Below are 12,844 nucleotides of genomic sequence, written 5' to 3'. Positions count from 1 at the left end.
AGGGGCGCCTGGTGGCTCAGTCATTAAGCATCTGCCTTCGGCTCAGGTCATGATCCCAGAGTCCTGGGATCAAGCCCCACATCGAGCTCCCTGCTCGGCGGGAAGCCTGCTTCTCCCTCTCACACTCCCCCTGCTTGTGTTCCCTCTCTCGCTGTAAAATTAATAAAATCTTTAAAAAAAAAATCATCTAGGAAGAGATCTGTGCAAGGGAAGTTGGTATAGAAATGTATGAAATAAATTCATATGTATATACACACATACATCTCATCTATAACATTCTTAGATGGACAGACGGATGGACGGATGCATGAATGCATGGAAGAAAGGAAGATGAGTTTATACTGATACTTCAAATTCTAATTGAACATTATAGTATTCTGTCCTTCCAGCCTTCCCCTTTTCATACTTAAAAGTGTCTTCTCCACAATAAGCAATCTGGCTTCCGTTATTCATAAAATACTTATTTACTATTTTCTCAAACCTGGTATACAAAGAATGTACTTTTGGATTTGGTGACCCAGAGCTCTACACAAAAAAAAGAAAGCCTAACAAACCAGAGTTCAGTATTTTTTTAAGAGTTCTTTTTGTCTTCAACCTGGAGGCATGTAGTCAAATATTATGTTCTAAAGTTACTTGTGTTGGGGCGCCTGGGTGGCTTAGTCGGTTAAGCATTCAACTCTTGGTTTCGGCTTAGGTCATGATCTCAGGGCCCTGGGACTGAGTCCCACATCAGGCTCCAAGCGTGGAGCCTGCTTAAGATTCTCTCTCTGCCTCCCTGTCTGTCCCAGCCCCCACCCCACCCCCCGCTCTCTAATAAATAAAACCTTTTTAAAAAAATAAAGTTACTTGTGTTAGTATCCTTCCCCAACCCACATGTAATTATGGTACTCATTTGAAATTAGTTGAGTTCATTCATTTCTGTTTTAGTCCATTTTTGTTTTCATTTTTTTTCTAAATTTACAGATTCTTTTAAACATACGAAACATTAACATAGTTCCAAATGTCAGAATCATACAAGAAGGAATATACAGTAATGTCACAACCTCCTTCATTACTTTAATCCCATGCCCACCCCTCATTCTTTCTACCCTGTTTTTACTCACTGTGTCCGCGGTTTCTGGTTTATTCTTCCTGTATTTCATTTGCAGATATATGTATATTTTCCTATGTTGCCTTCTTTCTTAAATAAGATTGTATAGCATGGCTGCTCTTTTGTACTTTGCTTGACCATATACTTAAACATATAATCCTAGAAATCACACCTTATCAATTCAGAGAGATTGCCTCACTCTTTTCTATACCTGTATGGTGTGTGGATGCACTACAGTTTTATCACTTTCTTCTGTATTGACATGTAGGTTGTTTCCAATATTTTGCAATTACAAATAATGCTGCAATGAATAATCTTGTCCATATGTATACTTGCATTGTTGGATCTTCAGGGTAAATTGCCAGAAGTGCAACTGCTGCGTCAAAAAGTAAATGTAGGGGCGCCTGGGTGGCTCAGTCGTTAAGCGTCTGCCTTTGGCTCAGGTCATGATCTCAGGGTCCTGGGATCGAGCCCCACATTGGGCTCCCTGCTCAACAAGGAGCCTGCTTCTCCCTCTCCCTCTGCTGCTCTCCCCTGCTCATGCTCTCTCTCTCAAATAAATAAATGAAATCTTAAAAAGTAAATGCAAATGTAGTTTTGTTAGATACTACCAAAGTCCCTTCTTTTTTTTTTTTTTTCCTTCTTCTCTTGTTATACCAATTTACATTCTCACCAGTAATGCACAGGAATGGGTCACAGACATTTTAGTGATGGGGAAAAAAACTTACTGTTAGTCACTACACAAAGGTAACTCACTTCTTTTATAACAACTTCTATATAACTCACGTACCACACAATCCACATATTTAAAGTGTACAATTCAATAGTTAATATATTCACAGTTGTGCAAACATCAAATAACCACTATCAAATTTTAGAACATTTTCATCACACAGTACCTCCAAGAAATCCATATCCATTCACTGTCCCTCTCTTTTTCCCCCTCCAATCTACTGCCCTGCCCCAGGCCTTGGTAACCACTAATCTACTTTCTATCTACAGATTTGCCGATTCTGGACATTTCCTATAAAGGAATCATATAATAATGTGAACTTTTGTGACAGGTTTCTTTCACTTAGCATGTTTTCAAAGTTCATCTATGTTGTAGCATGTATCAGAAGTCTAGTTTTTTTTAACACCGAATAATACTCCATTGTATACAACGCTTTATACGTTGATCAGGCGACAGACCTCTGGCTTATTTTTTGGCTACTATAAATAAGGCTGCTATAAACATTCATATACAAGTTTTTGAGTGGACATGTTCTCAACTCTCATGGGTATATACTTAGGAGTGGAATTACTAAGTCATATGGTAACTCTCTGATTAACCTTCTGAGGAACTGCCATGCTATTTTCCAAAGCAGTTCGCACCATTTTACCTTGCCACCAACAACATAATTCATCACTTAACTTGATTTTTATTATTATTATAAATTGCCACATCACCTTCTATTCCAGCTCTCATAACAACCACAAACAAAATAACTCTGAATGTGATGACATATAATCAGGGCACTGGTGAGTTCAGAATAGTTAACTTTCCTTGTGGCATCACTGATCTAAATATTAATCAACAATGCATACACACAAGAGTACAGGATATAATGGTTGTGAATTAATGTGGAAAGTTTGTATTTACATAGCACATAGTTTCTATTCATTCTAAGTACATATGCTTTTTGATATATTCCACAGATTAAATGTCCCCAAAACATTTCTCTTCACACATACATATAATGCGTGCCTTATGCAAACCACAGTTAAGGAGGATAATTTTATTTAATTGGTGAACTAATTTTGGTCTTTCCAATCACGTGACCTTTGCTCTCACATGCCTGACGAATCCATTAACCCTGAAAGAGAGACTATGACTTGCTACCAAAGGAATATAATAAGACAGAGTTAGTGAATATTCAGTTTCCTGTAACCAAAAACAGGATTCCCATGTTGTAGTCCTGCTGTCTTGGGAAAGGATTGTTTGTATTCCTTAACAAACAGATGCCTTTAGCCTCTCAAAAGCCAGTCTTGGTAGGAGAGACCACAAAGGTTTAAGGTAGGCCCAAAATGGGAAGAAAGGGGGTGGGAATTACCACCTTTCTGATCTCAGGGATTTGTGGGGAGAAGAAGGGACCAAGTGGAGGGGTCAGATGTATGTCCCAAGGTGCCTCAGATAATAATAAACACTTCTCATACCTTGCCCTGTTGCTCTGGAAGGAAGTCACTTCTTGAGCTGTCCTGCATCAAAGTGGGGTACAATCATATCAAAATACTAGTATGCACTGCCATCAACAAAGTATGAAAATACCTCTTTCCTCACAGCTAACGGAATATTTGGTTGTACTTTAAAATTTCTACCAATCTCAAGTGAAAACTGGCATCCTGGTGTAAATTTTAACTTGGACTTCTCTTATTGCAAGTGAAAGTGAGTATCTTTTCAAATAAGGAAAAATTTTACAGCTTTTTATGAAAACTGTCCATTTCTTTTGCTTATTGCATCTCTTTCAATTTGGTCTTTTCACCCTCTATTTTGAAAGGTTCTTCATATAGGAGGCATATTAGTCCTTTATCTGTGATAGATAATGCAAATATTTTCTTACAGTTTTGTATCTATTGACTTTGTTATTAGTGGGTGTTTTTGTTTTTGCCATACAAAAGTCTTACTTTTTATTTTTACAGAGTCAAATTTATCAGCCTTTCCTGTTGTTGTATCTAGATTTTGAGTCATAGAGAAAACCTTTCCTTATATCCTGGTTACAGAAGAATTCATCCATGTCTTCTGTTCGTATTTGTAGAGTTTCATTCTTTACATTGAGATCTCTGATCCATTTACATTTTTCTGTATATGAGGTATGAATTTAATTTTATCTTTTTTCCAAATGGTTAACCATTTCTTAAAAAGCCCATTTTACCATAGTGCTCTGATGTGCCAGATAGATCATGTGCCAAATTTCCATATGTTCTCGTGTCTCTAGCTCATTTTTCCTATTCTATTACACTGTTCTGTCTGCATGATATTAAACAAAAATCTAACTTACAAAATGAGACAGACTAGTTTTAGTTTAAAATTCCTTCCATTGTATATCTAACTCTTAAGAAGAAACTCACACCACATCTATAGTCAGTCACCATTAAGTGGCCATGCTAAAACTAACTGGTCTAATCACATAAAATTGACAATGATTATTTACACTACTTATGTAATAACCAAGCTAAGACACGTTAGGATATGCTGATTTACAAAAATTACCTTCAAATTTTTGTCCATCAATTAATAACCACAGAGACACACACTCACTTTGTATGAAGGGCAAAATTACTTAATTAAACATATTTCAACAGTTTTCTTAAGTAGAAATATTTTACAGCTCCTCCACACCTTTCAATACAAATTTTACCATGATATTCACAGGTTTATTATTATATTTAATAAAAGTCATGTAGGGAGAAAGTAGTAAAGACTGTAACAGTATTTATACTTCTATATTTCTAAAATATGAATCATGCTGATAATTTAATGCACTTCACTTTCTCTCCTGCTACCATGAGCTGCCCTTGTTCTTAGCCAAACCTATTCCCCCAACCTGTGCATTTGATCTATCCTCCTCTCACCTCAAGCAATTCTTCCTCTCCCTCCAGTAACGTCAGTTCTTTTTCTCTCTAACTCACTTCCACGATCCTATAAACATGCTATATTAACTCTCAAAAGAGATAAAAAATTAAAAACTACTTCTAACCCACTTACCTCTCCCCATCATCACACAGCGACAGCCCCTTTTCTATCTTTCCCACAAGAGCAAAATTCTGGGATAAAGAGCCTATATTTGCTGTCTCTAATTTCTTTACTTCCACTCTCCCAGACTTCTTCCCAAAAGATTCTTGTTCCCTCCAGTCTACCACAACTGCTCCTTTCAAGGTCACCAATGACCTCCAAATTATTAAATCAAGTGGTCAATTTGTCATCTTCATCTTAGTTGTCTTATCAGCTGCACTTAATACTCTTATTAGCAGCCCCTCTTCCTTAAAACGCTCTCTTCATTTACCTTCCCTGATACCATACTTGCCTTGTTTTCCTATTGTATTTCTGGACAGGCCTTCTTAAGTCTCTCCTGCTCATCACCTCAACCTGTAAATGTTGAAGTGCATACACAGTCTTTTGATCCCTTTTTCATGTACATTCACTCTGATCTCATCACTTTAAGTTCCATATATTCAGATGTCCCCAAGAGGATAACCTCCAGCTCACTTCTCTACCAACATCCCAGACCACTATATTCAATTACCTACTAATATCTCCAACTGGATGTCTAACAGGTATTTAAAATATGTCTAAAAGTGGATTCCCAATCCTTTTCCTAAAAAAAATGAACTGGGCTACTCACAGAGCAAGCTGAACATGAATGCCAGAGGACTTATATCTCAGTTAAGGGACAGTATTCCAATTACTGAACTTTCCACCAGTGGACCTTTTGAAAGTCATGATCTTCTTGGAAAAAGTTTTCCTTGTATGAAAAATGAACTTTCACCCAGTCATCTTCTTGAATTATCAGAAAAAAATTTCCAGCTCAACTAAGATAAAATGAATTTTTCCACACTGAGAAACACCCATGGTCTATTTGCTCCACTAAAACTACAAATGAAATTTAAGGCAGTGCAGCAGATTCAGCGTCTTCCATTTCTTCCAACATCAAATCTTTCATTGGATATTTTGAAGGGTAATGATGGGACTATTGGATTTGAAGATATTCTTTGACCTGTCACAAAGTAAACTAATGGGAGAACCATACTTGATGATGTATTTATGTATTGTATTTCTGGACAGGCAGTTTATGAACTATAAACTCGGTTTACTGTAATCTGTTGTGCTAGTCATGAAAACAGAGGGATTGCATCTTGTCTCTGGTCATCTTTTCACTATAATTTGATGTACACAACATTAAAAATACTGACACATGAGAATTTTTGCCTAAATAGTATCTGTGGTCATTTGAAATTATTTGGGTCTTTGCTTAATGACCATGTGACTATTGAAAGCACTAAAGGGAGATGATTTTAAAACACCCAATTATATAAATAGCCTCCTATGTCTTTAAAAAATTGTTGCTAATGAGTATTTCAAAACTGTCGCCAAGTTCCAATTAAACCTATTATCTGGATATTCCATAAATTTAATTTTGAATAACGATTATCAGCATTTGAGTCTCCAACCTTCATAGTATCATCTTTCAGAATAAACATCTGTAATTGATTTCAGTGGCAACACTTCAAATTAAGTACAAAGTAAGAGATTCGTATTTTACACCTTGTTTCAGTATAGCCCATTAATACTGGGTTTTACTGATACTATTTTAGAACTGTAGCTATTCTTTGACTCTTTCAGGTTGAAAAGTATAAGTTCAAAGGTTTTGATTTGGGTCTTGTCTTTAAAGTGAAAAATTAAAGCAACCAGCATATGTTGATTAAAAAAAAAAAAAAGGAACCTACTCCTTTAGTCTTCTCCATTCTCAACTAAGAGTAACTATTCTTTCTGTTGCATCAGTTCTACCTTCAGTATATATTTCAAATTTAACCACATGTTCTTAGCCTCCTAACAGGTCTCTTCTTTCTACCCTATTCTCTAAACAGCAACCAGGGTGATCCTCTTAAAATATTAAATGAGATGTCATTCCCTCTGATGGCTTCCCATTTCAGTCAGAGTAAAAGTCAAAGCCATGCTGCTGCACTTCCAAATGGCTCCTATGTGTTTCAAATTGACTGAAAAGCAATCTGACTTTTCTTGGTTCATGTTCTAAAAGTAATATTATGAATAGATCCAAAAGAAAATAATGGAGGCCAGCTTTCTCAACTATTCCTAATTAAACACAAGCCCCCAAAAAATGGAATCAAAATTATTTTTTTTAATTTATTCATTTATTTAAGTAATCTCTACACCCAATATGGGGCTCGAACTCATGACCCTGAGATCAAGAGTCGCATGTTCTACTGACTGCGCCAGGCAGGTGCCCCAACAGGGATCAAAATTATATTCTCATTTAGTAATCACTGAGTAGCTCAAAAAATTGATATTTTTTTAATCTAGCTAAAAGAGAAATTCCTCCACTTAACTAGTTTAATATGAAATAACACTCACTTTTTTTTTTAAGCAATTCCACTATGGTTACTGTGTTCAAGTTCCTCAGATAAGAAGAGCTCCAATGGATAGAGTATCTGCCCTGATACTTGATCTCCTCTCACTGCAGTGAGACTAAGCTGAAAAACCTGCAGTAGGGCGCCTCCCTACCCCATCCTAGGTAATGAACATCCTCTCTCCCTTTATGAACTTTTATTGAACCCAGAACAAGTCCTAATCAGTTGGTTCCCCACTTCCTCTCCCATGAACCTGGCCTATTCCCTTACACATACATAAAACTCAGCAAAAAGCCAAGAGTGCCCCAGTGAGGAAAGAGGCACATCTGGGCCTTGGCAGACACAACTCTATATCCTCTTCACTCAGTGAACTACTAGACAGACTGACAAACACAGAAGAATGAAAGGAAGCCAGAGTTTTAAAAAAGTTCATACAGTAGCCACAAGTTTCAGGAACTACACAGAACCCATCACATTTGTAAACTATGTCTCATCCAGTACCAAAGAATGTCCTTGACAAGTATTTCTTAACTGAGCACTTGAATCTCTACTCTAATAACCAAAAGGGAGGATTTAAATATTCTTTATTTTCCTTTACATTTACAAAAAGGCTTCTTCACACCAGAAAAGGCTAGATGGTATTCAAAAGAATGTTCCTTAGTCAGGGCATATTAGAGTTTAATGAAGTAATCACTATCAATAATTATAAATCCAAACCAACTTAATCCATTTTATGCCAAAAACATTTCTGTTATTTACTAAGTACTTGATATACCTTTAATTCACAATTGGTTGAGTTCATATTTAAATATATTTAATATATATAAATAATTTATTTTTTTCAAATTTTGCTACTAAATGAAAGAAAAAAGTTTAATAAATTGCTTTTAATATCAAAGTCACTTGAAGGAGAAATCACAACAGTCTGTATATCTCGTAGCCACATATCAAGTGACTGCAATCAACTATACCCAGAGGCAAACAGAGAAGCTAGAAAAAAGCTTAAATAAAGCTCATGCACTCTTCCCCACAAGAGAGGTGAAAATCATTCCCTGGCTTATTTTCATATACCAACAGAGTCTCTTGATTTTAACAAGAGACTTTACAAATTACCTACCTCATTTTAATCCTAATCAGTTTTTAGCAGGTTAGATTATAGAACCAAGTAGACTATACAGTATAATAAAAGTCAAAAATTGCTCAGTCCTGCTAAAAACTGACAAGCTAAGAAATTACTATTGGTAATAAGGAAATAAAAAATAAAAATGCCACATATATACATGCACAGAAATCAGAAAAAGATTCCCATAGAACCAAACAATCCTATCAACCTTCATCATAATAAATATCCCTGTATTAGAGCAAAGTACAACAAATAAATATTCATGACTACAATTCTGATAAAGCTAGATATCTGGTAAGCTTTAAGAAAACAATAAAACTCATAATGCATTTTATAAATATTTTATTCAAAAATGACTACAACAAAGTTGCTTCTTCAAGAAAATTCAACTGAATATAACTTATACTATCAGAAACAGTGACAAACAATATGTAAATCCTCAACTGTCAAATCATTTTCCCTACCAGCTAATTTTAAGAGCTCCTTTACTCCACTTGAATAATAACTATCCTGTGAATGGGGAATATCCCTGAAGTTTTATCTGACCCAAAATACCCTAGGCACCCCCCTAAGGCCCTGGGCATTTCCCCTAAACCTGCTCAGTAAACAAAGGCAAAAAGCTAAATGTGAACTTTGAACTTATATACTTTAGATACTTCTTTAATGAATAATTACTTTTAAATATAAAGGATGAAGCTTAACACTTCTTGGTATAAAATGCATGCAAATAACCAATGGATTCTTTTTCAGGGGATAATAAAATAATCAAATAATCTTAAATACCTAATTCAGCAGCTAGATTTTATCTTCCTCTTCATTCTTAAAGGGAGAAAATTTTTTTCAAGTTTAACACCAAAATTTTTCCCTTTTCAACTAGCCTAAAAAGTAGGAACTGTATTTTATATTCGCAGACAGTAGTAGTGCTTAAAACAGGGTTATCACTTCAATAGCTTCTAACAAATCAAAATGGCAAAACTTCTACCTGGTCCCTGGAACAGCTTTCCTTAAATGTTTTACCAGCTTTTATTTCTTAGAAAAAGACATAATAGAAGAGAATAGTAGAAGTAACATACGGAAAAATTCAAACAAGTCATCCATACATGAGGTAACTGAGTATAATATAGAAATGACATATATATCCCATTTCCAAATGTGATTCCACATAAGAATTAAGCCCTCATACCGTAAGTCATTCACTGTATGTACTGAATTCACTTCTCTCCTAAGGCATCTAAAATGATACCAATTATATATATCATTCTTGGGAGGATTGAAAAAACAGTCATCCAAATAATTTCTGAGTTCATCAGTGTAGATGAAGAAGTATGGCTGGGAAAAAATCTAAACAAATTATTATCCATCCTGGGATCAAGCATTAAAAATAACATAGTAACCTCAGGAACACACACTATCTACGGTGACTTGACATATACAACCTATTAAAAGGCTAGTCTTTTATTTGAATATAATTTTTTGATCAACATATTTCAAATTAAAACCATCAATAAACTAGCTTTTACTAGGTCCTAACCATGTGTCTGGTCTTTTCTTAAAAGGCACAAGAGTGGAGGACACAGTTCCTACCAACAAAAAGCTTATTACTAAGAAAATAAGTCTAGCACACAACACAAAAACACATAAACAAGAAGCTTCAAGAACAGCCACAAGAGCAAAACCATGATGAAGGCTGAGATTCAGGATGTAGAACAGAGAGAAAGCTCTGGTTAGGTAAAATAAGGATCTTGAGAACTGCAGGCAAATCATGGAGTTTGAAGATTTACTTTTGTTTTTTACTAGTTCTTAAACAAGACCAAACTCTGAACTGAGTAATTTTTAATGATTTTTATCTACTCTGCTTTTAATACCAAAATGCATTAATATTAGAATGCATTACACCACACTGATTTTTCCAAAAATAGAGACAATCTTAGCCCAGCCAAAATGTCATATAGCACATGCTTGGGAACTTACGTTCTTGAAACAGCGTACATGTGAAAAGAAAACCTCATATAAATATTTGTCTGGAGCTAAGATTAGCATTGGGGGGAAACTCAAAATATATTTGCTTTCAAGTTAAAGCTAAAAACTAAATGCTTATTTTCCTCGTGCTGGCCTAGAGTTGTACGTTTACTGTTGACTGGATCCTTTCCTATCAACACACCCAGCACTTCAAGAGACCCAACCGCTCTGCCAAGATTTCTGCCTTGAAAGAGCCTTTGTTGCTATGGCAATCTCATGTTCTCAGGGAACCAAGTTCACAGCACCCTATAATACATACATGAACAATGTTCAAACTCGGCCTGTTTCCTCCTCAAGGCACAGGGAATATCCTGTGTCACAATCATAACAATTTTTACTTGCTGTAATACAAGGTATCAACAGTATCTGCCAATTCATGGAGAACCAGAGACACTTCAAAATAAATAGCTGCATCTAAAGAGGAGGAGAGAGAACTGTGGGTGGGAACCTCCTTTCTTATTATAAAGCAGATGTCCTAAAGTATGAAAGCCAATTAAATAAACCCTGAGTCCAACTGAAATTTGATCAAAGATTTCTCCCTTTTCATAGATCTCAAAACACTTTCCTAAAAAAATAAAATAAAAATAAAAATACAGGTGTGATCCCTTGGTTAAGAATGTCCCTTACCCTGACTGAAGATTTAACACCTTATTTGAACAAACAAAGCTAAATTCTGCCTAGAATTAAAGCTTTCCTTAGGAAGAAAGAGTAAAGGCTCTGAAAGTTAGAGGCTGTAAAGTATACTGTCAAAATTTCATAAAGAATATATTTGCTAATAAATGGCACATGTGAAAAATCACAGCCAGAGTTCAAGTGCATGTTTCCAGATGTAAAATACTTCTGACCTAAAGAAATTATTTTTTCATCTATACTCAACTTATACTGCCCCACATTCCCCTATTGAATAAACTGTGCTTTCTACGCTCAAGTAGCTCTCAGGTTAACAGCAAATACCGTTAACAGTAAAATCCAAAAAACAAGCACTGAAAAAGTGTGATGAAGGCAATGACCTTCTAAGATTCTGAAAATAACCTCAATGTTAAGAACTGTATGTGTTCCTAGAAAATAAAAGTCAGAGTAAAGAGTATTTAAATGCTGAATTTATCTTTTGCAATTGATTTTCATTACAATATCAAAAAATAATTCCACAGGGAGTGAAAAACATTGGCCTTGACACTTCGACACAAATTAAATCTGCTTCAAAGAAACATTCACTTCAAGGAAAGTTCTAAGATATTTTTCCTAATATGCAGGCTATGAGCATTTAATTCTTCTATATAAACTCTGTCAAACAGACTAGACAGGCTCATGGAAAATTATTTAAATGCACACATATTAATGAATGCAGTTCGTTTCCAGTTCATTAGGGGTTCTGAATTCCTGAAAGTCAAGTTGTTCATAATATCATTCCAAATATTTAATGGAATTCAGAGCTAAAAGAGAGGTAAAGATGTCTGAAAAATTCCAAATTTTCTATCAGAAAATAACCTGAGAAATCAAGTAACAACAATCTCCTTTTTCTTTGCAAACTGAGGTGCAGGTAGGTTACATCATTAACTGAAAGAACTTTCTCCTCTGTGATACTGTGTTTTTGGTTTTTGGTTTTACAAAATTACATTCTAGTTTCTCTCTTCATGTTTCTGGAATCTTTTCCTTGATATGGTTAGAAATGTCAATTGCTTCCAATGTCAATGAAGCTACCCTCTTTCTTTAAAGGAAGATGTCTAACGCAAGTTAAAGGTCAGTGACCCAAAAGACTAAAGGTACCTAGAACAAAAACAGTTGTTAACAGACCTTTTATCCAATACAGGAATCTGGAATGGAGTTTAAGCCATGGTGTCAAGCATTTTGCAAAGCAGCATTAACAAAGACCAAACCCATCACACCTCAGATGTGCAAATCCAATCATTTTCACACCTTACAAAATAGTAAAGAGAAACTGGCAGCTAAAATTAACGCTAGATCATGGCTTTCAAAGGTTTTTGGGGGTTTTTTTGTTGTTGTTGTTGCTGTTGTTGTTTTTTTTTCACCACAATCCACTGTTAAATACATTTTATATCACTACCTAGTGTATGTAAATGTGCATTTATATAACAAACTAAATTTTATAAAAACAATCCTCTAAGTACATGTGATGCATTCTCATAACTTCTGTTCTGTTGCATTTATCATGATGTATGACATCCACTAAAATGTTTTCTCAACTCACTAACGGGTAATGGCCTGCAGTTTGAAAATGATGTAAAGTGTAAGTTAACTATTACTAATACAAAGCCTCAAGAACAGTTTTCAGACATTCATTCCCCAAATATTAATACTACATGCATAATACTATGTATTTGACTACACTGTGCTAGATATTATACTGTAAGATCTTGAGACTGCTCATACAAATATAACTATAGTATCTTGTACTCTGGTGGTTTTTATTTTAATAATAAGGTTAGATACAAAAGGGGAAAAAGACAGATGGGTTAACCCATTTA

General features: G+C 35.1%; 1 protein-coding gene and 1 pseudogene across 6 annotated transcripts in view; one reads left to right on the top strand and one right to left on the bottom strand.

The window, feature by feature from the left end:
- TCF12 (transcription factor 12) overlaps positions 1-12,844 on the bottom strand; it is a 374,492-nt gene that overhangs the window by 317,348 nt on the left and 44,300 nt on the right. The window lies entirely within an intron of this gene.
- On the top strand, positions 5,487-5,946 carry LOC118003473 (annotated as a pseudogene).

Source organism: Mirounga leonina, unplaced genomic scaffold, assembly GCF_011800145.1.
Source record: "Mirounga leonina isolate KUSES-001 unplaced genomic scaffold, KU_Mleo_1.0 Mir_91, whole genome shotgun sequence".
Lineage (NCBI taxonomy): Eukaryota > Metazoa > Chordata > Mammalia > Carnivora > Phocidae > Mirounga > Mirounga leonina.
The sequence above is the reverse complement of the archived record's forward strand: the minus strand, read 5'-3'. Positions and strand labels throughout refer to the sequence as shown.